The sequence below is a fragment of the Leopardus geoffroyi genome, chromosome A2 (genome assembly GCF_018350155.1).
Source record: "Leopardus geoffroyi isolate Oge1 chromosome A2, O.geoffroyi_Oge1_pat1.0, whole genome shotgun sequence".
Classification (NCBI taxonomy): domain Eukaryota; kingdom Metazoa; phylum Chordata; class Mammalia; order Carnivora; family Felidae; genus Leopardus; species Leopardus geoffroyi.
Genome location: NC_059331.1, coordinates 132,904,385 through 132,930,897, shown reverse-complemented (window position 1 = coordinate 132,930,897; position 26,513 = coordinate 132,904,385). Strand labels below are relative to the sequence as shown.

The 26,513-nt window shown below is 40.0% G+C and overlaps 1 protein-coding gene across 1 annotated transcript in view; it reads right to left on the bottom strand.

The window, feature by feature from the left end:
* Positions 1-8,383, bottom strand: part of FOXP2 (forkhead box P2) — a 566,087-nt gene extending 557,704 nt beyond the window's left edge. Inside the window, exon 1 of the mRNA XM_045495376.1 lies at positions 8,224-8,383. The gene's annotated coding sequence lies outside the window, so the exon portion shown is untranslated. The remainder of the gene's footprint in view (positions 1-8,223) is intronic.
* Between the last annotated feature and the right edge of the window lie 18,130 nt (positions 8,384-26,513).

The following is a 26,513-nucleotide window of genomic DNA, read 5'->3' as shown; positions in this document are numbered from 1 at the left end:
AGACAAGGAAAGGATTGGAACTTGGAGTAGCCAAATGGCAGCATGGAGGGCACTGGGTGTCTAAGGAGCAGGAGAAGAGGAGGAGAAGTTAGTAATTTTTTTTAAAGGGGAAACTGGGGTAATTATGTAACAAAAGCCCACTTTGCCTTGCTTCACAGTTTTCCGAGGGCTACATATTCACTGATGGTATAATAAAATATCAGAATGATGTTGAAAGATTTCATAATTCAGTCTGGAGGAAGGAAGAGAGAAAAAGAAAAATGAGAAGAGGCAAAGAGGACCTCCTCCTTTAACATCAATAGAAAAGATGATAAATGTGTTTCTCTATTCTCAAGGTATTTCAAATAAAATTCCTGAACGAGTTACTGCATATTCCAAATATGGACATAATATGTGGGAAGGAGATCTATAGAGCATTAGGTTTGGAAGAAAAAAAATCAATGGGGATTATGGAGTATACTTGTGAGGAGCATTGGGGGCTGAATGGAAGTATTGGCTATAGTGATACAGTACACCTGAAACTAGTACTATACTGTATGTTAACTAAGTGGAATTTAAATAAAAACTTAAAAAGCAAAAGAATCTGTAAATCTGTATGATGTTTTACAGACAGCTGTATCACTTATTCATACCTTAGTTATAGATGTCCAAAAGCAATTTGGGCAAGCTCAAGAGTGAGATTTTAAATTTGGAGAGATGGACCTTCCAAAACTCATAAGTACTCAATCTGCTCTGTTTAAGTGTAGATGCTGAAAGAATGAGGCAACAGAGAAGTTGTAAACTTATGGTGTGTGTGCCAACACAGAGAGGAAAGCCATCTAAATCTAAAGGTTTTCAGAAGAGACCTTGGCTTAACCCATTTCCTCCTATTCTTCCCCACAGACAATCTCAGAAATACTTGGTATGCCAATGTTGTGTTCATAATGTAGCCATTAGAAATATCTATAGACATTACTTATATTATTCATATTAAGATGTGATTATGAAATATATGATGAAACGTCATTTGGACTGTCCTAAGTATTATTACATGGAAGCACTCAACTATTGAGCATTTGTTGTTGCCCAGAAAGAAAAACATCCATTCACACCTTTCAAAAGCTAAGTATACTATTGTTTCTCAGATCAGAATAAAGTAGAGATAGAAAATATTGAACTTGAAGTGTATCCACCTGAGAGGGGAGCCATGTCTTGGTCAATACAGTAGTGAACATGGTATACCAAATGTGACATGGTATAAAATAAGTGAAAAGGAAAAAGGAAGGTGAAAAGCAATTGCAGCTACACAAAAAGTGAGTTAATGATATAGATAGAAGTAATTTCTTGGCCCTCTGACAACTCATCCATTCTTTAATTCAATATTTAGTTTTATAGCTGCTACCTAGTGCCAAGCACTGTTCTAAGCATTGGATTAGAACGGTGAACGCACAAAATCCTTGGCTCCCTGCAATACACTTTCTCATCAGGAAAACGTGATAAATAAACAACTTTTTAAAATGTCAGCTGATGATGGTGCTGTGGGGAAAATTAATGTTGGGTAAAGGTGACAACGCATGATCAATGAGTATTTGTTACTTTATATACGACAGTCAGAGAAGGCTTCTCTAAAAAGGGTATGTTTGAGCAGAGACATGAAATCCATGAAGATATCTGAGTGTAGAGCATTTCAGACAGAGAACACAGAAAAAAATCTGTGGTGGGAATCAGCTTATCCTGTTTTGAGAAATATCAAGGAAGCCAGTATGTCTAGAGTTGACTGAATAAGAGGAAAATGTTAGGAAAGAATGTCAGATAGGTAACAGGGGTCAAATAACATGGACTTATGTAAGGTCTTTGTCTTTTATTCTCAGGGACATAAGCTATTGGACGGTTTATAGAAAAGAGTGACATAATCACATATTTTTAAAAGATCACTCTGCTGTGTGGAGAACGGACTGTGTTGTCTAGAGAGAGAAGAAGGGAGATAAATAAATAGCTACTGCCAACAACTCAGGTAGGAGATGATTGTCTACCTGATCAGATTGGTACCAGTGGTGGTACTAACTAGATGTATAAAATGAGCTTGGGGGATGAGGGGAGGCACTTACCTAAACTAAAGGCAGACTCAGAAAGGGACGACAAAAAAGGAAGTGAAGAGTTAGCTACAGGCATACAGATATAGATCAACTAAATCCTGGAACATAACTTTGGGTGAAGTAATGGTGAGGAATAGTCCTTAAAGATGTTGGGGATCTTTTTTTTTTTTTAAATGAGATGATTTTATGACAGTCTACATATGCTAAGATGTTAAGTTATTTGGATTAGTGTACTATAAGTTTCTCCTCGCTATCTGCCAGTGAGAAATTTTATAAATGCTTTCTCTGAAATATGTCTACCACTGGTTTTTTTTCTTACCCCCTAAAATTCACTTTAAGAAAGTTTGTTTTTTCTTAAATTGAGATAAAGTTGTAAAATGATGGCTGTAGCTGTGTATGTCTACCAAAATGATACAAAACTAAAATAATACAAAAAACTTTGACAGAAAATGCCATTATAAAAGTTAAGAAAGAAATGAATACCAGAAAAACTTTACACTATTTCTAGTAGTATGCTTTATTTGAGGAACTCAAAGTAAATTTCCTTAACTTCCTTTAAAAAAAAAAAGTGTAACATTCTCATGGCATAAATCTTTTAGGCTTATGTTAGATAGATCTTTAAAAAGAAACACTAAAAACTTAAATAAATTTTAAATCAACATTATCCTCCACATAGTATATTTTAAGCCTTCCAAGATAGAAATCAAGAGAAATTAAGCAACATTAATAAACTAAAACTGCTGAGAGCTTTTAAACCCCTGGGGATTCATTTGCTTCACAGCCATATACTTTTACAACATTTAAATTTTATTTGCCTTTGCTAATAAAAATAATTTGCCACAGAGACAGGAATGAAGACATATTTATCAATATAATGGGAAGGTATATTCTATAAGTCCTTGGTGGATTGAAGGAAGAGGGAGGTATACAACTGAATGGGAAACAGACTTATATTGGTAGAGTATAGGTCCAAGAACACATATTTCAAATATCAAGGAATTTAAAAGGCTAAACCTGGCCCTTCATAGATAATTTACAGAGAAAATGCATTTTAAATAAAATTTTAGATAAAATTATATAAGCAAGTGTAATTTAGAATTTCAGTTGTTCATAGAAAGCAAGTTGACAGGTGAAGAAATACAGTGAGGAGTAAGCAAAGTTAATAATTACAAAATGAAAAGGTATTCGGGTTCAAAGTGAAACAGAGGTGATACCATTATAGCTCATTTTTGAGCCATGATACTCTTAATTTAGCTGCCTGGCAAAAACCTGTATAGATAAACACAAATTCCTAGCCACTCCAATTACAAAGTTAACATTATTCTCCTAAGAATTAGGCCAATTCTTAACAATGCCGCATTTGAGAAAACGGCGAACTGCTGAAGCATCTATTTAGAGAAAAAACAGTTTTAGTAAATACTGAAAACCTATATATAGGTTTACTTTTCATTTTAATATGAATAGTGTTGGAACATTATGAATCTAAATCTTCTTTAAGGACCTCTCTCCAGTATCTCAATGTTCTAACACTAACCTCTTAATTAGTCACAATATTTCTTTATATTTCACCAACGTTATTCCCTTTTTTGTTTTGTCTAGAAATTTGGGGGAGGGGGATGGATAACTACACTGAGCAGAGCAAAAGAATATATACAAAAATACATCAGAGGTAATGACAAGACAAAAGTAAATCAGCAAGTGGACGTAAATGCCCATTTATTTTAATACGTAAGAATGCCTACAAGGAAAGAATATTCTACAGGAAAAAAATATTCTACCATATGAGTATTTATATAATTCAATAGTAATGAATTTTCACATAAACAATGTGGGACTTAAAAAAAAAGTAATGGTACTTTTAGACAACTCCCCAAACTATACCTAGTTAGGGCGCTGAAAAACACAGTAATGGGGTCCACCTGGAAGTTCTGAGAAACAAATGAAGATGCTAAATTTCTGGAACAACTCCATAAAAAAATCAATGAAAATGACTCCAGCCACATGGGGGAAAAAAAAAGACCTAAGAACTTAAAGTACTTTATACAGACTATGGAAGTTATAGGACTGGAAACCAAGTATATTAAGAAATACACAGTTAGATCTAGGAAAATATTTATGTCATCTAAAGAAAAAATAGAACTAAGCTATGGCATATAACATTTGAATTAGGCACTAGATTATCTGTGGATCATAAATACTGGAGTATGTTTAAGGCAAGTTGTAAGCACCTGTATTGCTTTTTCAGACCCTTAAGAAAATAAGCAGTTATCATTTTGGGTTGGATCTGATCAAGTTTGTTAGAACTCCACGAATTAGGGGGTACATAAGTAAGGTTACTTCGAAAAGTCTATGTAAACCTCAAGCTCTCACTGGGCCTAATTTAAGAAACAGGCTTTCTTTATTTAAAGGGCAATGTGAATCTGGGCACTGGTTAGAACATTTTGGATCCATTCATTTATCACTAAGAGTACTCCCATCTACCACAAAGTTAAAGGGGAAAAAAAAAACCAGTGTGAGTGTGCCAAGAATTAGTATTCAGTAATAGCAATGAAATTGTTATTATTTCTGAATTCAGTGGTGGTTTGCAATTTTGTCTAGCAACAATGATGTCAAGAGAACTTCTCAGTGACATTCTCTTACAAGTCAATGGCTTCTTTCTGATTTAATTTAGAGAGGTAGAGAATACGTGACCACTTCCATCATTCAGTTTTCTATCAGTATTACAACTAATAGCTGATCTAACATGAGACTATCAACACAGAAATAGACAAGGGTGATGAGGCACAGCCAGCTATAAATCCTTAAAAATATCACAAATAATATGCCCTTTATGTAATTGAGTTCTGTATCCCTCACATTTTCTCTTGAAATAAAAATGTCTGGTAAATTTGTCTGGCTATGTTCATTATACTGTTATATGCCCTATGAGTCTCAGTCAAACCATGAAGATATTTTCACATATTTAAATATACTTTCATAAAGTATAATTCTAATAGCTCTACAAAGAGAATTGGTTTGTGTTTTTAAATTTTTGCTTGTACAAAAGGAATAGAACTTCTCATTACAAGTTATCTGTAAATTTAATGTTCACCTTTTTTCCTATTTTTACAGTGTGCCACATACAACAATTTCCCCCTATTTAGGTTTCTAGAATATTACAAGGATTTATTTTATTTTATTTGTAAAAGCAAAACCACTGTACTATCACCAGTGCAAATAAATAAAACTTCAATGACAGTTTACTTAGATACAACCATTAATAAATCTAGTCATGTCATAATGTGATTAAAGGTCTCTTTCCACTCCAGAGTATGAACTCTATGAAAACAATATTCAATTCTAAAACGTCCATCACTCTAAATCTCAAAATGCAAGTTGAGGAATTTTGAAAAACAGTTAAGAATAGTTCATAATTGTTATTTGTATATAATTTCTTTTGATTATTCTATATCCACTGTAGTGCAATTGTAACATTTTAGTTATCTGTATATAAAAAGAAAGCATGTACTGCACTCCTTAAATTGAATTATAAAGAAAATACTCTTAAAAATTCTTGCATTCTTGTACTGAAACGTGAACTTTTGGATGATCTTTTAAAATGGAGTGTCCTCCCTCACTTACCTACAGTGATGTATCATCAGGTTTCCAGTCTCCTCTTTAAAAGTTAGTAACTCAATCACAATTAAACACTTATTCCACTCAGTTTTGGGTAACAATGAAATAGTGGGGTTCTTAAGGAAGTACTGAATTGAACAAGGACTGAACCTGGGTCTCCTTAAGTAACAAAACTGGGAGGATGGGAGAGGGGAAGGAAAGAAGGAAAGAAAAAATGACTTTTAAAAAGCTTCTAAACTAAAATGAAATCTTAGGACCCTAATGATCATCACATACATAACTTTATACCCACTTTATTAATGGCATACACAAATAAATCCAAACTGTAAATTAATTAACAGTATTAAACAAACACTACATTTTAAAATTCCAGTACACCGAGAATATACTTATCCATAACTCATAGTGACAGAAAAGATAAACAGGCCCCTTGACAACATAAAATATTTCCCAAGGTACCGCACCATGCAAGATTGAAGAGGAGAGTATCTAAAAGCTCATCTTGGCTTCAGTGTTGACCTGTGACATAGACTTGCTATTAAACACACCCCTCCTGTCTCCGCGGCTGCCTAACCAAACTATTTGAGTTAGGAGAGCATGCAAAGAGGTGCCTTCCAGGCAAACTTTTGTTTTCTAAAAGTTAATCTCTCCAAATACTTCCAGTTGGAAAACGTCCCACTTCAGCTACTTGACACCAGGGCGTCACTTTCTCCCCTCGGCTTACCTGCTACTACTTAATTATTCTTCCAAATAGACTCTGGGCATGTTGCGGAGGTAGCTCTTTAAGCACTTCTGAATCCATGATGACTATATATGTACACATCTTACACACTCCCACAGGTCTCTCACACCCTTTTTCCCTCCGGCCAGTCCTCAGCACTCACCCAGGCCACGTCCGGAATGCCAGCCCACCTGGGAGCAAACAGTACTCGAGGAATAATCCTCAAGACCAAGAAACTGACTGGACTGCAACATGTGGTGAGAGAAAATGGGGGAGGGGGGGGATAAGCATTACAGATAGCAGCTGTCCATTAAGTGGTTTAAATCTGTTGGTTAAAAAGCCGAATAAACAAATACACAGATGGGGTCTCGTTCCTTGGGGATTCCGGAGTCTGAGGAGCCAGTGTCCAGTTCGGCCTCCCTGGAGTCGTCCCTATGCAAAACTTGCACCGGTTGCGCTCTCAAAAGCCCCAGGCTCGCACGTGTCTTTACCCTCTGGTCCCTCCTAATCGGTGTCACCCCACGCGCCAGGTGCCCTGAGAGACTTACCTAAGAGATCTCAGAGTCTGAGGATAGTAGGGCAACTTCTCCTCCCTGCTCTAGACGGGCCCAAACGCCCTCAACAAGCGAGGGTCCACAACGACGCTCGCCCAGAGGTCGGGGTGTCGGGGCGCGTCCTGGCCTGCAGGGCGGGGAGACGCGCGCGGGAGGCACGCGGGCGGCGCGCCCGGCCACCCAGCGGGTCCTGCCGTGCAGCCGCCGCCGCACGTGAGCCGCGGCGAGCGCGAAGGGCCGTCGGGACACGAGCTCTGCCCGGGTTAAAGCTAACCCCCAGCTACCGACTGCCCTCCGCTCGCCAGGGGCCTCCACCGACTTACAGGTAAAAGCCAAGCGAGAAGCCCTCCCTTTCTCCGCAAGGTGCCCGCGCCCCTCCCACATTCCCTCCCTAAAGAACCGGGAGGCGCGAGTTCACCCTAAACCTACGCCCAGAGTGAGGAGACCTTTCCAAAGCAGAGTAAAAGTAAGACTAGGACAGATCCCGGGTGAATCGGGTCGTGCTGTGGCCAGGGGAAAGAGCGTGATGTGGGCAGCAGTCAAGATGCACCATTATCCCGAAGCATCACTAGGGGCCAGGAGTTTCTTTACTGGAGAAACAGTTGTGTCCCCTCTCCGCCTCTAGTTCCCAGAAAAGTACTTCTTAAATGAACGCTGAAGCGCCTAACTTAGAGACGGACGAGCAGCATGCACTTGCCCAATTGAGTAAATAAAGGTCAGCAGTTGGATCAATAGTGTGCTTCCAACCGCCAGATGTTTTTACTGTTGTTTCTCCTCCCAGGGGGAAGGGGGGAAGGGAGGGGAAGGAAGAGACAACAAACAATAAAAATAAAAGAGTAAACAAACACACATCTGGTGTTTCGACACACATTTTCCTCCAGCCGCGGTCTCTCTGGACGAGGCAAAATTTTGCATATTCAAAACTAAAAATTAAACGTGAGCCAAAGGCAATCTCCCCTCTGTCGATTCTCCCTTCCCCCATCACAATGCAAAATGAAAAGGAACAACAAGTGGTGATGTTAGGTCCGGAAGGCGACCCCGACGCGGAGCCGAAATTTGACACATGTCACACCCGCCCCGCCGCACCAAGCGCAGCGGCTGGGGCTAAACTTTGTCGCCGCCGCCGCCGCCGCCGCCGCCGCCGCCGCGGGAGGAGCGCGCAGCAGAGTAAAGTCGCAGCCCGGCCCGGCGTGGAGGTGGCTGGGACGGGGTGGGGTGCGGAGGTGCAGCGCGCCAGAGTGAGGGCGAAGAAACTTACCGCGACCTGGGACGCCTGGGCAGCGTCCCGGGAGGTGGCACCCGCGGCGCCGAGGCAGAAGCCCCCAAACAACACACCCACGAGCGAGTCCCGGCAGCTGCTGCCACGAGTGGGGGGCGCGCCCTGGGGGGGGCCGGAGGAAGCCGCAGCCAGCAGACGCGGCCGCCGCATAAATAACCGGGACGGGCGCTCGCGGGCGGGCTGCGGGTGGCGCGGGGCTCGAGCCGGGGCGCAGCGGCCGCCGCGGAGCTGCACGCGCCGGCGTGTCTCGCGCTTTCTCGGAGGCTCGCGCTGTCTCGCGCTGCCGCTCCCCCCACCCGGATCTGTGTGTGTGTCTGTATGTGTGTCTATGTGTGTGAGTGTGCGCTGGCGGGCGCGCGCACCCGGGCGCGCGCGCGTGTTGTTGGCAATGCAAACTGTACACACACTGCGCGCGGAGCCGCCTCTCCTCCGAGGGGCGGGGTGGGGGAAGGGATGCCTCGGAGGATTCTGAAGTACTGCCGGGCCACTTGTTTGTTTTGTTTCACTTTGCGTTGTTATTGTTGGTTGTTGTTGTTGGTCCCCAAAGTGGTTTGGAACCAGCCGGTTAGAATGCCTGTCGCCCCCATCTACCTATCTCCCCCGGTCCCCCAACTTCTTTAAAGGAGGGGGAAACGCGGAGCAGAATATTGTTCGGCTTTGCAGTGGAGCCTCCTGGCTGACGTCAGGTCCACCTGCTATGTAAACAACTCGCTGGAGAACTTGTTTGTTCTGCGCCAGATCTTCCCCCACCCCCACCCTTCTCCCCACCTCCTGCTCCGCCTCCTCCCGCTCGGCCCAGACGGCGCGTCGAGGAAGGGGGTGGGGAGGGAGGAGAGAACAAAACCGTATGCTGTATTGGCAAAGCCGAGTTGTGTCTGCTGCTTCTTGGCAGTCCCCAAAGTACGTCCTCTCAGCAGACGGAGCTGCTGGCAAATGAAACAGGGGATTCCACGTGAAGTGCAGAAAGCCTCGAAGGGATCCAAAGCCCTCGGTGGCAGGGAGTTAAAAGTGCATGGTAGTGAGACAGGGAGACCCAAGCGTGCGTTAAAATGCTGATTGGCCTTTCTTTTCACGGTGTGCGCCTCCGCGGCCTGGGCTGGAGAGAGGCCGAGTGTCTTTCTCACTCTTCATTGTTGTCGTGGCTCCTGTCTCACTTGGGCCCAGGAGTTCTTGGGCTTCCTCGTGGTGGCTCCGTCCGGGTCACCGGCGTGAGGCTGGGCGGCGGGCCGGCCGGGGCGGAGCTTGAAAGGAAGGGGCCGCCGACCTGGGACTTTTAGGGTTTGAGGCTTTCGAGACGGGCCCTATCAGTGACTGAGGGTTGCCAAAGTACCCGGAATGAAAGGAAAGAAGAAACTGCCACAGCCCGCTCCGCGCGCACTTCAAAGCCAAGGCGCCGGCGCGGGGGATGCGCGGGCCCAGCCTCCACAGCACCCGGGGCCCAGCTCCCGTCCGTGGAGCACGACCCAGCCAGCTGGCCCACGCGGGACCAAGGGGATGACGAGGGAGAGACCGAGGGAGGACCAGACAGGCCTGGATGGGACGCGGGACCCGACTGGGGGATTCCTCCGTGTAGTCTCTTCCCCAAGCCCGCTCCCGGCAGGCGGTGCCTCCCCTCCGTCTCCCGCCAGTGGCTCCGCTGCCCGCTGGCTGCGCGACCCTCCACCCGCCGCTTTCTCGGCGAGCTGCCGCCTGAGCCCGCCGCTCAGCTGACAATCAGTGGCAAAGCGTGGCGTTCCGAAAGGCGCTGAAACTTTCTTCCAAATAGCTGCAGCCGAGAGGCCATTGCGAATTAGAGCCTGGCCCCCGGCTTCTTCCCGGCCAACTTTAACATCTCCGGTGGCAGAAAGGGGGGAGGGTGGCTGGGGAGACGGGCGAGCAGCGCTAAACTTCTGCCTTTGAGTCTTTCTTTTCCTCAAAGAGCAGCGCGCCCTTTCTCTAAAGGGCAGACGCGAGCTCACACACACACACTTGGCACCAACTCTTCCCTTCAGAACCCGCAGTTCTCCCGGGGAGGAAGCAGCCCTGGCACCCACATCTGTAAACACACCGTCAGCTTTTCTAGTGAAACCAATTAAGTCAATAAGCCAAGGGGCTGGTCGTGGGAAGACGGCCCCTGCCAGGAGCACGAGGAACGAGATAGAGTTGAGCTTTGAATTGCGGTGCTTTCTGCGAGCTTTTAAACTCCAGGTAGTCCTTAAGTGGTCTGCTTATGAATTGTGTTCTCACTCTTTTTAAAACTGTCTTTTTCGAAATGCAGGCTGAATAGTGGACAAATAACCCAGATCTTTTTTCTTTTTTTCTGTTTTTTTTTTTTTTTTTTTTTTTTTCCTTCCCCAAGATGGGAGCAGGGAAAGAAGGAGAGAGCATTCTTTAAAATTAGGAAACGCCAGACCCAAATGGCCCTACCTCGCCCTTCTGAAAGATTGGGGATAATTTCACGTTAAGTAATCTGCGTCTGTGCTTCATTGGCAAACCTACATAAAAAGCGGATTCTATGAATTAACCTGAAACTATTTTGCAAAAGACAAGGAGCAAACGGTGTCGAAATCCTTGGAGAGCTGAGGATGTCTTGCCACAAGATTTGTGAAAAAAGGTAACAGAATAGTCAAGAGGTCTACAGAGTCCCACTTTCCCCCTTTCTTCTTCCTCCCCCGCAGACACCGACTCGATTTACTTCTCTGTCCAGGGGTCTGGAGGAAGTGAGTGGGAAAGGTTTATTAGAGAGGAGTCCGGGCCACTTGGAAGAGAAGTTCAAGTTCCCAACGAGGAGAAAGAGGGTTACGCTCGAAAGACTTGGAGAAGAGCGGGTTTAGTTAGCCCTTCTCTTTCCTGTACACAAAGACACGTTTTGGTGAAATTCGCCGCCTCTGACGTTTCTCTCCTGTGAATACAAATAGCCAGGAGCCAAGGGGTGCAAAAGGATATCTCAGTCCGAGGAGCACTTCTTTCTAAGTGGGCTGTGTCCCCTTGACACCCGTCTTTCTAAGCGGGGCTGAGCCCGCAGCCCCCGGATGCCCCCGCTTAACTTCGCCCCATTCTGTCCTCGCCTGCTGCCATTCCCCGGGCCACCAACCCTTCCCGCAGGGAAGGCGCCCAGGGAGTTAAGAAAGCAGGTCCTGCCAAGAGCCGCTGCCCCGGGCGGACCCCTAGCCCGCAGCCAATGGGCTGGGCCCGGGTTCGAGAGGTGAAAGTTCAGGCCCAGGGCTAGCGGCTCGCTGCCCCTCTGCGCTCGCCTCTCTCCCAGCCCCCGCCCCCGGCCACAGTGCAGACACAGCCCGGCTACCAGGGGCTGCCACGGTGGCACGTAGTTTGTTGATGGGTGGTCATAAAATATATTTATTTGCAATTCCTTTAACTCGCCCACCACCCCCGCCCCAGCCTGGCCCGGAACACTGCGGGCTTTGTTCGCCTAGCTGCTTGCTGGAGCCGGCCGGGGTTTAGCGCTCTGTGCTAACAGACTCCAAAAAAAGTTGAAGTGTAATAATAGGAAAACCGGGTTTCCGCAGCCGAGGAAAACGCTGAAAGGGCAAACAGCGAACGAATAGTTTTCTTTTGCACAAGTCACTGGTCAGCCCACTGGATCGTGGCAGCCTTGCAACGAAACACTGCCTAACGGAGAAAAGGGGAAAGCCAAATCCTGTCCCTGTAGTCGCCGCGCAGGGTCGCAGCCACAGCTCAAGCCTCCTTTGCAGCACGTGGGGCTGCAAAAGTCATTTAGAAAGGTTCCAGGGGAAAGTTACACGGGGCTACCGGCTACCTGGGGAGTTTCACCAACTGGACCTCGAAGTGCTCTCACGAAAATTTATTTGATTCCAAGTTCCTTTTACGATGAAACCGCAAATCAACAAATTCCAAGCCCCTACTCTGGGACGGTCGAGGCGAAAGATAAATTCGTTTGGGATGGTCTCTGCGAGCGCATCTTGCGCGAAATAACCCACCTCAAATGAAACTAACCAAGGCCAGGATGAAGGAAAGCAACATACGCGAGTGACACGTATCAGAAATGTCGGTTTCATGCTTCCCCAAGCGGACTGCTTCAATTTGTAGCCATTTGTTACAAAATAGAATTATTCATACACGTAGGGCTACTTTCTCCCAAACTTTGAGTTAAACAACAATTACAGGTTTGTTTTGGTTTTGTGTTTTCTTCAGAGCCATTTCACTGGGGTCAATTGTGACTGATACTTAAATTTGACTGACTTGAAAGATGGCTGGGAGAAAGGGTAAGGGGCAGGTTGTTATTAAATTATATTTTTCTTGCTAGAGATACCGTCTTCAAAGTTGTACTACTCACTTCAAATAGCTTGTAACAAAAGTCTTCAAATGCAAGGTGAAATATCTTCCCTTTTCCACCTAAGAACGGGCACCTATCAGGTTCCTACTTTTCCCGTCCTCTACAGTTTTTCTGAAGATGAACAAATAAACAGACTCCTCTTAGACATTCCGCTATCACCACTCTCCTCCCTGACACATTTTAGGAAAGAGAGAAAATTCTAGTTTCACGGAAGTCAAATCAAGGGTAATCTATGTTACCAAGTCAAATTGAATGTTGGTGGAGTTACACCACCATCTGTCGTTAAGCTTCGGGACTACAAAATTTGGGGCCTATAATAAATCTTAATGAGCTTTCCTAACTTTTTGTTTGTTTGTTTGAAATCACAAACTATACTTTTCGTTTGTATTTTTATAACATGTACCCTAAATTTACCTGAGTCCTAAAGCAACACATAGGCATTCATGAATTCATGCTGCTACCCGGCTTCTCCAGTCATCTCATTGTCAGAAAAAAATAAATACCCCACTTCTGCCAGCTTCCAGATAAAGCCTTTAGAAATCAACACTGGGACTGCAGACTTCCATTACCCCTCCCCTTCCCTTGCTTCTAGCAGGCTACTGATAGAAAGAGCCTCCGCTATAAGGGCCACCCATGTCCTGGAGCCAATAATAGACTTCTAATTCTCTCATGAATTTAACCTCATCCTTTGTTAGTATATCTAATCTTGAAACCTATAAACACAGCATATCTCTGCTAAGAGGTCGGCTGTGTCTTTAAAAATTGCTTGAAAGACAGTTAATGTCAGGTTCCAGTTCTGGTTGATATCACTGCAGAGACAAAGATCAATTGCTCTGGCATAAGATCATGCCAAGGAAGGCTTTATCCAAATGAATATAGAAAAAAAGACAATTACTGGATAAAGAATTCTAATGCTCACCCAAAAAGCCTCCATCAAGCATGAGAACTCCATTTTTTTTTTTCACACAACACTGTGGTGGCACAGTATATATACATTAGACCTATTTTTTTTTTTTAATGATCTCAAAATATCTCACCCCTCTCTGTGTTAGAGACTTGACTACCAAATTTCTATTTTCCAGAAAATAATTACTTTTTAAAAAATGTAACAGCTTGCTTATGTTGGTAGGCATTCCCTGGAAATAGTAATATTAAGTAGAATCATACTAAATTATCTACATTTGAGCAACTTTGACCACACAAATCACAATTTCACATGATTCAAATTCATAGGAACCAGATTTTTTCTGAGAAGTGGTCTATCACTGTAAGAGTAAGTATAGCTAAATTGTTAAATCCCTGAGGTTTACTTCCTGACACATTGACTTAAATATGTTGAATTGCTTGATGCAAGAGCCCTTTGCTTGATGATGTTTCTACTATTACATTAGTTTTAGAGTTTGTATGTCTCTCGATAGCAATGAAATTTTGGAGCTGAAGGAAACTTCAAAATACTCTAGCCCAGTCCCTTCATTTGAAAAATCACAAAGCGAAGATCCAGACATGACAGCAAGATTATACCCCTCATTAGTAAATCTGGTAATTATTATTGAACTATTTCATATTTCTAGACATATAATAATCCTCCTTCCTCATACTCCACAAAAGGCATTTTTGTCACACCATCTCCCCCCCCCCACCCCCTGCCCCATCTCTTTACATTTTCTTCACATCCATGGAAACCGATACGGCTCATTGATGGCAATACCTTTGGATGTCAGTACAGTATTAAAGATGGTTAACTGTCATGTCATGTCCACTGTAATACACAGGAGGAAAAAAAAGTCTGATGACTTGTTTCTCTTGAAAGTCAATTAAAGTCTGCAAGATTTCTTCAATAGTGTAAAGAGGTTCATCACTGTTGATTGCAAGTGTTCATTATAGAAAAACTGATGGCAAGAGGTGCTAACACAAACCACGGTTTATGATGTTTTTCAGGGTTAATGATCTTCAGGGACTCCTAGGGGGCGAAACCCATAATCTCAGTAGCAGCTTGTCTTCACTACACTCCAGAAATAAAGGCTAACATGAGGCTGTGAGAAAAGTACAACATTGATTTTTTTTAAGCTATGAGCAAAAACGAGCTATATCAGGATCCTGCATCGGTGTAGATTTTTATTTTGGTTTAATAACCATAGGGCTGTAGTAACCATAGTCGTTTACCCAAAAGATGTATTGAAGTGGTTAATTGTAACAAATCATATAAAAGTTCAGTTGTTCGCCATCTCCCTCTCCCCCTTCTCCTTCTCCCTCTTCTCCTTCTGTGTCTCTTTCTCCTCCTTTTCCTTCTTTTTCCTCCCTCTGCCATCATCTACATTACCACCCTCACAATGAAAACTTCCAAACTTCCCCACAGATACTCATCTCCTAAGCTCCAGATGTGTTGAATCAATTGCCTGTTGATAGCACCATATGAATTGTGAAAAGGTACCACTTGTCCTCTTTTCTCCTTGGGCAGCTACTCCTCATGCCGCCTGGTTAACAGTTAGTAGTCCCTCAATCCAACCAGTTACTGAAGCCAAAAGACCCAAGTCACATGTGCTACCTCCTCTGTCTTCTCACAATTCAAGCAGCATTAGGTTTTGTTCACTGTTACTATTTCCTCTCCCATTCTCTTCTTCCATCTATCCCAGTGGTGTTGCCTCACTTCAAGATTTCATCACTTCTCTCCTGTTCATTCTGGATAACTTTCTAATCACCTTCCGTACTTTCGGTTTCTTTTTGTTCTACGTCATCCTCCTCTCTGCTTTCTAGAACATGTCTGAAACACGTGTGAATTACACCAAGCTTCCCTGTGGCCAGTGGAGTTGAATCTCAAGTTCTATAGTCCAATAGGACAAATATGGCTAACAAATACGAGGTATTTAATCATCTTCTTTGGAATGAATGAATGAATGCCATGCCCCAGACAGATGTATTTTAGCTGTGAAATATTTTCTCTCAGAACATATATACATATATTTATATATAAATAAAGATATATTTTTAGCTGTGTATCATTTTCAGCAGATCTGTAAGTCTGTTTTGTACCCAATCATCTGGCTAAAATAGTTGTAACTGAAGATTTTCATTATTTTTTCATATGAAAGAACTTAGCAGATAGATATAAAAGTATGTTCAATCTGGCATTCCTATTCCCAACTGCATTATTTAATGGATCAACAAATATTTATATACTAAGCACTGTGGTAGGTATTCTGAGAATTAAAGATGTATAAGATTAGGTCCCTGCCCAGAACGTACCCTCTAGTGAGAACTAGAAGATATATAAGTGGATTATTTCAATAAAACATGAATTTCAATACAGCCTACGATAGAGGTATATCCAGGATACAGTGAGACCAGGGAAAATATGTCTTGAGGCTACACTAACAAGTTATACAGCCCTATGTTTTTGTGTGTTTGTGATGATAGCTTTAAAAAATAAATCTAAGAATACATCTTTTATTTTTTAAAGTTTTTATTTAAATTCCAGTTAGTTAACATACAGTGTAATATTCGTTTCAGGTGTACAATATAGTGATTCAACACTTCCATACATCACCTCGTGCTCATCGCGAGGGCTCTCCTTAATCCTGATCACATGTTTAACTCATGCCTGCACCCATGTCCCCTCTGGTAACCATCAGTTTGTTCTCTATAGTCGAGAGTCTGTTTCTTGGTTTACCCTCCCCACCTCATCTTTTAACCAAATGTTTAAATTTACCAAACAGCAGCCTCAGAAAACTTATAACCTTTGAGCAAAAGCACAAAGTTGTGGTAAAAACAGTTATACCAAGGACAATGGTGGCTTTAAGGACTGTGAGGAAGTATGAGACAGTTCCCTGAATTATCTCAAAAGTACAGAATGCACGTTCATAAAAAGATTACTTCTAATTTGTCCTGATTTTACCACGGGAAAATACTTTCATAATAGGCAAGAACTGAAAAGAGAGTAAGAGAACATTTTAAAATGTTCTCAGTTTAGGGAGAGATTCGCATGTTTTTGTTTGTTTTGTTTTGTTTTGTTCTTTTCCCTCAGCATCCTTTCTGGCTCTCAACTGAGGAAAGCAGTTAGCCTGGCCCCATGGGGTCCCCTAGGGACAGTCATAGGATATTGCATTCTCCAATTTTTCCCCCATGTCAATCACCTTTTTCTGTCCCATCAAGGCATGCTGGTCCCCTGCTATCCCTCCCTTGTTAACACCACCCCGAGTTCAGTAAATATAGCAGTAGGCCATACTTCCTCAGTTACATATTACCTCCTCTCTAAATTCTTCCTCCCTCTTCTGCTTCTTTTTCATTTAACTTACAAAAATGTTTCTCACTAATTTTGTGCCTCTCTCTTTTTCTGTCTCCCATTCTTCCCAGAAAACACACACACAGGCACACAATCATTGTTGCTATGTTTAAGAGCAGAGCTAGTAATGTAAGAAATGAAGAAACATGGAAATGAACATGAAAATAGGAAAAAAAATTAAAAATTAGTCCTATTAGCTTTTAAAACCTTCAGGTCCCCAGATAAAGGAGCAGTGAAATACTCTTATACCCCTCTGTGAGTTAAATTGATACGATTCAATTGGAAAGCAATTTGGCAACTTGTGTTACAGCTTTTTAAATTAGTCCCTTAGCTAGACTGCAATCCAAAAGAAATTATCTAAAATGCAGATGGAAAAGCTTCATGCAAAAGCTGTTTATCGTAGAATTATTTACAATAGTGCATATATGGAAGTGATTATAGTCAACAATATATAATATAGCCTAACCACTAAAATAATATTATAGGATGTTTTAATAACATGTAAACTGCTTTTGTTATACGGTGGAAAAATAGTATATAAAAATGTATCAAAAAAAAAAAAAAAGACTAGGAAGAAATGTACCATTGTGATATCCCCCAAACTGGCCCATAATCATCTCTACTTCCTGGTAGCCGCATTCTTGTGCAGTCCCCTCCCACATTGTTCCAGGCTCCATCTATATGGCAGAGGTGATGGTATGTCACTTCTGAGCTTAGGTTATAAAAGATTGTGTGACTTCTGTCTAGGGTTTTGGATCTGTCTCTTAGATCATTCGCTCAGGCAAGCTGCCATATTCTGAGCAGCTCTGTGGAGAGGCCAACATGGTGAGGAAGTGCTGTCTCCGGGCAACAGCCGGGGAAGAACTGAGGACTGCCAACAACCATGTGAGTGAACTTGGAAACAAATCCTCTTTTTCCCAATTGAGTCTTCTTATGATGACTGCACCCTGGCCATCGGCTTGATTCCTACATCATGAGAGAATCTGAGCAACAACCACTCAGCAGACCAATTCTGGGTTTCTGACCTTCAGAAACTATGAACTAAAATATGTTTGTTAAATTAAAGCTGTTAAGTTTTTTTTTTTTTTTTCTTTTTTTGGCGGGGGGTGTAATTTGTTACACAGCAATAGATAACTGTAAAAACATGATAAAAAAGGTTATATTTAAGTAGCTTAATTTCAGGTGATATTTTTTTCCCTTTCCTCTTGTATTTTCAAATCCTCTGCAATAAAGGCTTATTGTAATTGGATAAAATTAAATAATTTATTAAACAACTATTTTAAATTTTGTATTTGAAAAGACAGTGCCCAAGAGTGCTTTTTACAATTGCCGCAAATTTAGTACCACCTCCCCCACCGATCGACATCTTCTAATAAAACTGGATTTATCTCAAGCATAACTTAAACACAAAATTACATTTCAACTTTACTTTTTAAAATTTACCTAGAAAAGTGGTATTCCACATTTCTTTTAATACAAATAAACAACATAGGCACATATGACATGTGCATTTCATGAATTAGCAGGGTATCTGAACACCATTTACAACATTGTTTCTGAGAAGAGCCGATTCCAAGTTTAGACAAATCACTTGCAAACATACTGTATTGTAATGCAGCATCTTCCTATATAGGCCATTCAAGAACTCATATAGGTAAAAGGCCTTTTCTTCCTTGATTATATATAACAGGAAAGCTTAAATGATTTTGTCTTAAGTGAAATGTGAAGTGAATAAAACAAACTGTGAACTGATAAAGTAAAACTAGATTCTCACTTTATATTTAATCATAAGAAACAACCATTGTCTCTTGAGGTTTTCCTAATTAGGTTATAGCACAGTTACAGTAGTTGAGTAGAGAAGGTCAAAGCAAGTTCTAAATTAGTTTAGCAAAAATTAGCAAGTCAATAAGTGTGTTTTTCTCAAATTACAGTAAACATCCTAAAACAAACAGATTGCCTAATCTGTTAATAATAATGCCTTCTGTCTTCATATTATAAAAACCCAAAACATTGATTTTATGCTCAGTTGATTAAAAAATTAAGTCATGAAAAACCATAGAAAACCATTTCTGGATCCTGATAATAGTTTTTGTATAATCAATTTTTATAATATCTAATTGCCTTGTGAATTTAAAGTTGGTAAAATAAAATAGATATATAAAATAATTTTCATAACATAAAATATATATTGTGAGTATGTTAATTATTTAGTTTTTTCAGGTTATATTTCTAAGTAACTGTGAACACCAAGTGCATTGTAGAGTTTACTTCAGGAAACTTATATAGAATATTATCATTGAGTTCATGATCATAAATAAATATGGTTCCTCTCATAAGAATATATTGTATGTACTAGACAGATAAATTTCTGCTAAAGTAAGATTTCATTTCCCTATCCAAAGATTCTCACATTTTCTGACTTATTTTTTGAAGTTAAAAAATCTTTTCATTACTTCTATGATCCTTTGTCCATAGTGTTGTTGATTCATCTTCTATAACAATCCTCTTTTCCACCTCCTCACTAAATCTGTGAATCAGGATCAAAGACAAAGATGTCTGAACTGGTGAAAGAAATGTATGATATTTTAACCAATTGAAGAAAACTCATTGATACCTTCCATGGTTTTTTCAAATAACTAGGTCATTAAGGATCATAAATCATAAAGTATCTTTCCTAGAAAAAAAATTGAATATATGTTAAGCGAAAATCCATGTTCGTTAGTCCCTGATCCTATATGCAATCAAGTTCAGGTAATTTATTTTTAGATAAGAGATACGAAAACTCTACGTTGGGACATAATAATATTGGAGAAAAGACACTCTAAAATGAACCACTGAAGGCAATTTGACCTCTAAAATATGGTATTAAGATGAGCTCTACCTCGCAGATTTTAGCAGGGAAATGTGGTGAACAAATGTAAGACTTTCAAAGGAAAGGAAGTTCATACAGCTGTTTGACTGTGAAAATTAGATAACCTGCGGTCATAAAACATAGACCCTTTTACTTCCTGAATCCAACTCAGTTCAATTCCAACAAATATTTATTGGGTCCATGTAATTTGTCTGTCAATATTTAATATCATAGAATCATAATCTTTAGGTTGGATGTAGGCTTAGAGGACACCTAATCCAAGATTTGTCCTGAAGAATTTGGGTATGGATTTTTGTTATGAAAGTAGTATTTCTTGGAGTCTTTTCATTAAGAGTAGTCAGGAAGTAGGGTCCAGAGGTGACTGGCTACCCAAGCTGTTTCCAAAAATTCTTGCATTTCAGAGTAAATGTCCTCAGTGCTTTTCTTGACTGAGTATTAAGCAGTTCACCTCTAGAAATTTGTAACTTAAACTGAAGCCAGACATACCTTGGAAGATTGCCCTTTCTGCTTCCCCCTCCACCGCACCATCCTTTACACTGATTTTCTAAGGACAAGCCTTAGTTCTGCCATAATCAAGTTCATCAAGGATTCAATGCCTCAGAAAGACGCCTGTAATATCAAGAGCTAACTCAGCTGGAAGAGAAAACAGAGCTGAGCACACTTACCGGAACAGGCTCACCGGTCCGATTCTGTTCTACGGCAGAACCTCAGGAAGAGCTTCCTTGAGAATATCCTGGGCTGCGGAGGTGTTACCTTATTACCTTGCTCCTTCTAAAGCAGTGCGTGCCTTTTCCTAGGGCAGGCCCTGGCAAGAGCAGATCATCTTCAGGTGAATATATAGGACAACTAGGTACACTTGTTTCTCCACACATACCTTAGCCATTAAGCAGGAGATGAAGTTTATGAGGCTTGCAAGAAGCATGCTTTTGTGTGGATATTTGGTGGAGCAGGCTCAATTAAAAATGTTTCAGGTGAATCCTGTCTTTACCATTCGTATAACAGAATAGGTGTCACTATTACTTTGCCAACTATAGACCTACATTTCTAAAATGCAAACTGAAAAAAAAAAAAAAGCGTGTGAGAAGAGACATGATTGACCATATTCATTCTTGAATATTGTTTTTTGGGTAATGATGATATAAACAAAAATAATTTGGCTGTGAAAAATGGTTCACCTTAATTAGAGAGATGTGAGATTACCATATGATCACTATAAAAAATTACTGAAAAAAGTATTCATCAATTGATTTGATGCGGAAATTTTTCAAATCACACAAGGAAAGTATATTACTAATATATTTTTTTCTTGTGTGTATTATGACATTTTCTATGGTAAAACAAATCTATTTTCAGTTTTTCATTACTGATTCTGGTTTTGGTAGTTTTCTGATTTTCAAAAAGATAATAAACTTACGGGTGTTGAGTTTATTAATGCTTAAATGATAACACAGTTAATTTTGGTAATATTTATATAAAGTAACCTGGTTACTTATTAGATTAGTCCTTTTTAGTCTAGGTTTAAATTGTTTTATTTATTTACAAAGTAAACATTCGAAAAGTACCCAGAAAAGGGAAGAGAGTTATTACTTGAAACAAGTTTAGTTTATATTGCTTTATAAAGTAATATATTACTAAAGTAATATAAACTAAACTGATAGCTTATTATGTAAAACAAAAATAAATTTGTAAATTGGACTTCATCAAAAGTTTAAAAAAACTTTTTCTCTGTGAAATACCCTGTTAAAAAAGCATGAAAAATTCAAGCTATGGACTAGGAGGAAATCTTGGCAAGCCACATATGTGAAAAAAAGATCTGTGTCTGGAGCATATACTCTCAAAACTTAAGAATTAAAAAAAAAAAAAAAAAAGAAAGAAAACAATTCAATTAGAAAATTGGCAAAAGACATGAGACATGAATCAAAGAGGATACACAAATGGTAAATAAGCACATGAAAAGATGTTTAACATCCCTAGTTACTACACACCTATTAGAACTGATAAAATTAAAAAAAAAATAGTGGCAATGTCAAATCCTGGCAAGGATGTGGAGAAACGCTCTCTCATACATTGCTGGTGGGAATGTAAAATGGTATAGCCACTTTGGAAAAGAATGCGGCAGTTTCTTAAAAAAAAAAAAAAAAAAATGAAACATACACTAATATAACCCAGCAATTGGAACACTGGGCATTTATCCCAGAGAAATGAAAATTTAGTTCCACCAAATACCTAACCAAGAACTTTCATAGAAGTTTTATTTGTAATATTCTAAAACTTGAAACAACCAAAATATCCATCAACAGCTGAGTGGTTCAACAAACTGTTTTGCATCCACACCATGGATTACACTGATAAAAAGGAATGAATAATTGATACACAAAATACTTTGGTTGGATCAAGGGCATTAAGCTGAGTGCAAAACGTCAAACTCAAAGGTCACACAGTATATGACTCCATGTATATAACATTCCCAAAATAACCAAATTGTGGAGATAAGGAACAGAATAGCGGTTCCTAGGATTAGGACCCTGGGGTGAGAGGAGTTGGTGTGACCAAGGGGGTAGCCTGAGAGATCATTGTTCTGATGGAATAGTTCTGGATCTTGATTGTTGTGCTGGATACACAAACATATACATGATAAAATGTCATGGAACTGTACAGACACGTTGTACACAAGCCAATGTCCGTTTCCTTCTTTTAATGTTAAACTATGGTTTGTAATATGTAACCATTGTGGGGAACTGGATGAAGAGTACATAGAACCTCTCTGTGGCATTTTTTTTTAAGTTTATTTATTTATTTTGAGAGAGAGAAAGAGAGAGAGAGAGAGCGAGCAGAGGAGGGGCAGAAGAAGGAAAGAGAGGGAGAAAGAGAAGCCCAAGCAGGCTCCGCACTGTCAGCGCAGAGCCCAACGTGGGGCTCGAACTCACCTCGAACCCATGAGATCATGACCGGAGCTAAAACCAAGAGTCTGACATTTAACCGACTGAGGCATATCTGTAGTATTTTTTAATATTCCTGTAGTCATATAATTCTTTTAAATTTAAAAGTTGAAAAAATACGTACACCTGACATAGAAAGCCCAGACTTACAAGAAGAGATAATGGGTTGTCCTGGCACATACTGCAAAGGTCTATTTATGTCCCTGGATAGTATTTAAGAAAAAAAATCCTCTCCTTTTTTTATTTAACACAGTTATGCTTATTTCATAATGTCTAAGCAAATTACAGGTTAGATTGTCTTGTTCTAGGACTTCGTATGAATTGACTCACATACATATGTCTTTTATGCCTGGCTTTTTTTTTGCTAGCATAATGATTTTAAGTGCATCCATGTTGTATGTATCAATAGTTCATTCTTTTCTGTTGCTGAATGGTATTCTACTGAACAGGTATACTACTGTTTCTGACTCATTCACTTACCTATGACTTTTTGGGTTGCTTCCAATTTGGGGATGTTAGGGCCGTCTGAATTTTTCATTTTTCAAACAGTTGTGCTTATGTTACATTATAAAAATCAAAACAAAAAACTGCCAGGAGCAACAATTGTAATAACAAACCCCAAAGCAAAAAGAGAACTCTTGTGTCAGTCAGGAATTCTTTTGCTTTTAAGCAATAGCATATTCAAACAACAGTGGTTTAAAACGTAAGAACATTTATTGTGCCTCAAGAAATCTGCAGATGCGTGCTTTCAGGGTTGGTCCAGGAGCTTAAACATGCTATCTGTGACCCAGATTATTTTTATTTTTTGTTCTATCACCCTTGGTGTGTTAATTCTTCTCTTTGTATTTGCGACCTGATGCTTGCAAGATTTTCTGCAAAAACGCCAGGTCTTATGTTCAAAGCAAGAAAAGGGGGTGGGGGTGGGGTGGGACAGTTTCAGAATGTTCTCTCCTGTGCCTTTTTATGAGAAAAAAAAAAAGCTTTGCCGAAAGCTCCCCAGCAGACTTCCCCTCATGTCTCACTGCTCTGAACTATGCCACCACTAGCTCAAGAACAGCTGGGAAAGAGGCAAAATTTTAATGACTGGCTTCCCTGAAACAATCACATTTCATCACTTGGGGCTGAGTCCATTGCCAAGTGAGACAAATTAGGGTTCTGTTAGAAAAGAGATTAGAGGGAATGGCGGATATATTGGAAACGAAGAGTGTTTGCCACAATACCTTCCCTTGATCTTATTAATTTCTATTTCTTTCTCATTTGAGGTCTCTTTTAACTTCTATCCTCTCAAGAATTTTTGAAGAACTGCACTTTCCAAAGGCACTGTTACCAGTATGGGCTATGTTACGAGCATATGACGAATTTTTATTCATTTGTTTGTTTTAAAAGAGACTGTAGATGAACAAAAGTCTACATTTTTGGCAAAATATAATTCATTTTTTCCCTCTAATTGTGATGTCTTGTCCATATTGAAGAGATGCTCTAGAAATACAGATTCCATCCCAACTTTACCGTGTCCCAGGAATAAATGCTCCCAATCCTCAGTTCAACTTTTCCATACTTTTTAGACCATCCATTCTTGATATAACTCAAAATATTATATTTAATATATACCAGCTGTATAAGAGTAACCTTGAATTTAAGATATGATAGACTAAAGAGAAAAGCTTTTATCACAACTTCCTATGTACATTTTCATCAACTCATATGGTACACATCTGGGCCTTTGATAGCTACGTGTTAAAAAAAAAACCTGATAGACTCAAAATTAATTTTAAAGTCCTGTGTTTTTCTTGATTCTAGTCATTTTAAAAGATAAATATTATTAACATAATCATAAAGCTACCTATGAAAGTAATTTGAAGATAGTGATATAGGCACATTCTTAGAATCTAAATGGTATACGTTAAAAAAAATCTTATTGAAAGAGAAGACAGAAAGAAACTAACAATTATTGAACACTTAAGATATTCCAAGCAATAAGCTTGGTGCTTTTACAATACCTTTGATTTAGTCTTTCCCAAATATCTGTGAACTAGATCTTATTTGCCATTTCCAAATGAGAAAACTAAGGCTCAGGGAAGTTAAGTAATTTGTCTTAGGTCACATTAAAAAATAAATTCAGTTCTATGGATTTATTATCCAGGTTTTAAAAACTAATAAAGGGTGGGCAACCAACCAACCTAACATCTCAGAGAAGCCCATCAAGGCAAACATTGATAATAGCAGAGAACTTTTTATTTATGTTGGGCAAATGAAAAATAGAATTTAGGAAACCCAAGAAAACATAAAATTCAAATGTGAACTATGTCTCCCACCTTGTCATTTATTGCCATCATTAGTAAGCAGTTTCTAGTGATCTAGTCTCTACCAATGTTCACTTTTATTCCACTGAAGGCACATGCCAGGTGGATTTAGAAAGGTTTAATTGAAGAATATTTGTTCAATAATCAGGCAGTTAATTAAAATGGGCAGGAAAAACACAGAGTACCAGGATAGCAATGTGAAAAAATCACAGAATTTTGAATCCAGTGAAAATGTAAAACAAATCTAAAACAAAAATGTCATATAATTTGGGCAGAGGAAGCACTTGAAGAAGAATCATCAAAAGATTTAACCCCAGTGAATTTTATGAGACACTGTCAGGCAAAAAGGAACTGTGATAAAAGAAGAGACAATAAGAGTAAGAAAAAGGGTGAAGGGGAGTGAGAGTATATGTTGAAAAAAAAAAAAGAATAAAGGGACTGGGCTGTGTGTATAATAATGGAAAAATGAGACTTTTTCCTTACAGATGGTGATCAGCGGCCAGAGCCTTGAACACAAAGAAAAGAAGTGATGATGCAATTATAAAAAGAAAGTTACTGGATAGATGAGAAAGCCTGACTATGGTCCCAGTAACGGGAGGGCAAAGCCACCTGGGCAGAGGCCTGTACCCCAGTATATAGCCCAGGAGCAGGTCTGTGCCTTGCAAATTGAACAGCAAGTAACCTCTGGGCAGAAGTCAGTGTGTGTGTGTGGCGGGGGGGGGGGGGTGTTTGCATTTTGGAGGATAACGGCATCTTAAGGCATAAAAGAAATAGGACACATTTTCCTGAAACCTTAATTTTATCATCTGGTAAAAAAAAAAACTGAAATATAATTGCTAATCGTCCTATGCTTTAGGTTGTCAAATTTAGGTGAATTTTTAAAGATAAATTACTTTTCCGGGCTTTACTGATGTATGATTGGCATATAACATTATGTAAGTTTAAGGTGTTCAAAGAGTTGATTTGGTACACTTGGATATTGCAAAATGGTAATCAAAATAAGATTATTTAAAATTTCCATCATCTCACATAATTACAGTTTATTATTTGTGATGAGAACATTTAAAATTTACTCTCTTAGAAACTTTCAAATATATAATAGGATATTATTAGCTATAGTTGCTGTGCTGTGTATTACATCCCTGTGACTTATTTATTTTATCTCGGGTGGTTTGTACCTTTTGACCTCTTTTACCCATTTTCCCACCCTGGTAACCACCAATCTGTGCTCTGTATCTCTGATCATCCCTTGATTGACGCTTAGGATGTTTCCTTATCCTGGCTATTGTAAATAATGCTGCATTGAACAAGGCAGTGCATGTATCTTTTCAAGTTAGTGTGTCATTTCCTTTGGGTAAATATCCAAAAGTATAATTGCTGGGTCATATGGTAGTTCCATTTTGTCTACCATAAAGGTTGCTCTGAGTTACACTCCCACCAACAGTGCACAAACGTTCCTTTTTCTCCACATCCTTACTGACACTTGTTATTTCTTATGTTTTGGACATTTTCACAATATTAATTCTTCTGATCCATGAACACAGGTTCCATTTGTGTCTTCAATTTCTTTTATCAACATCTT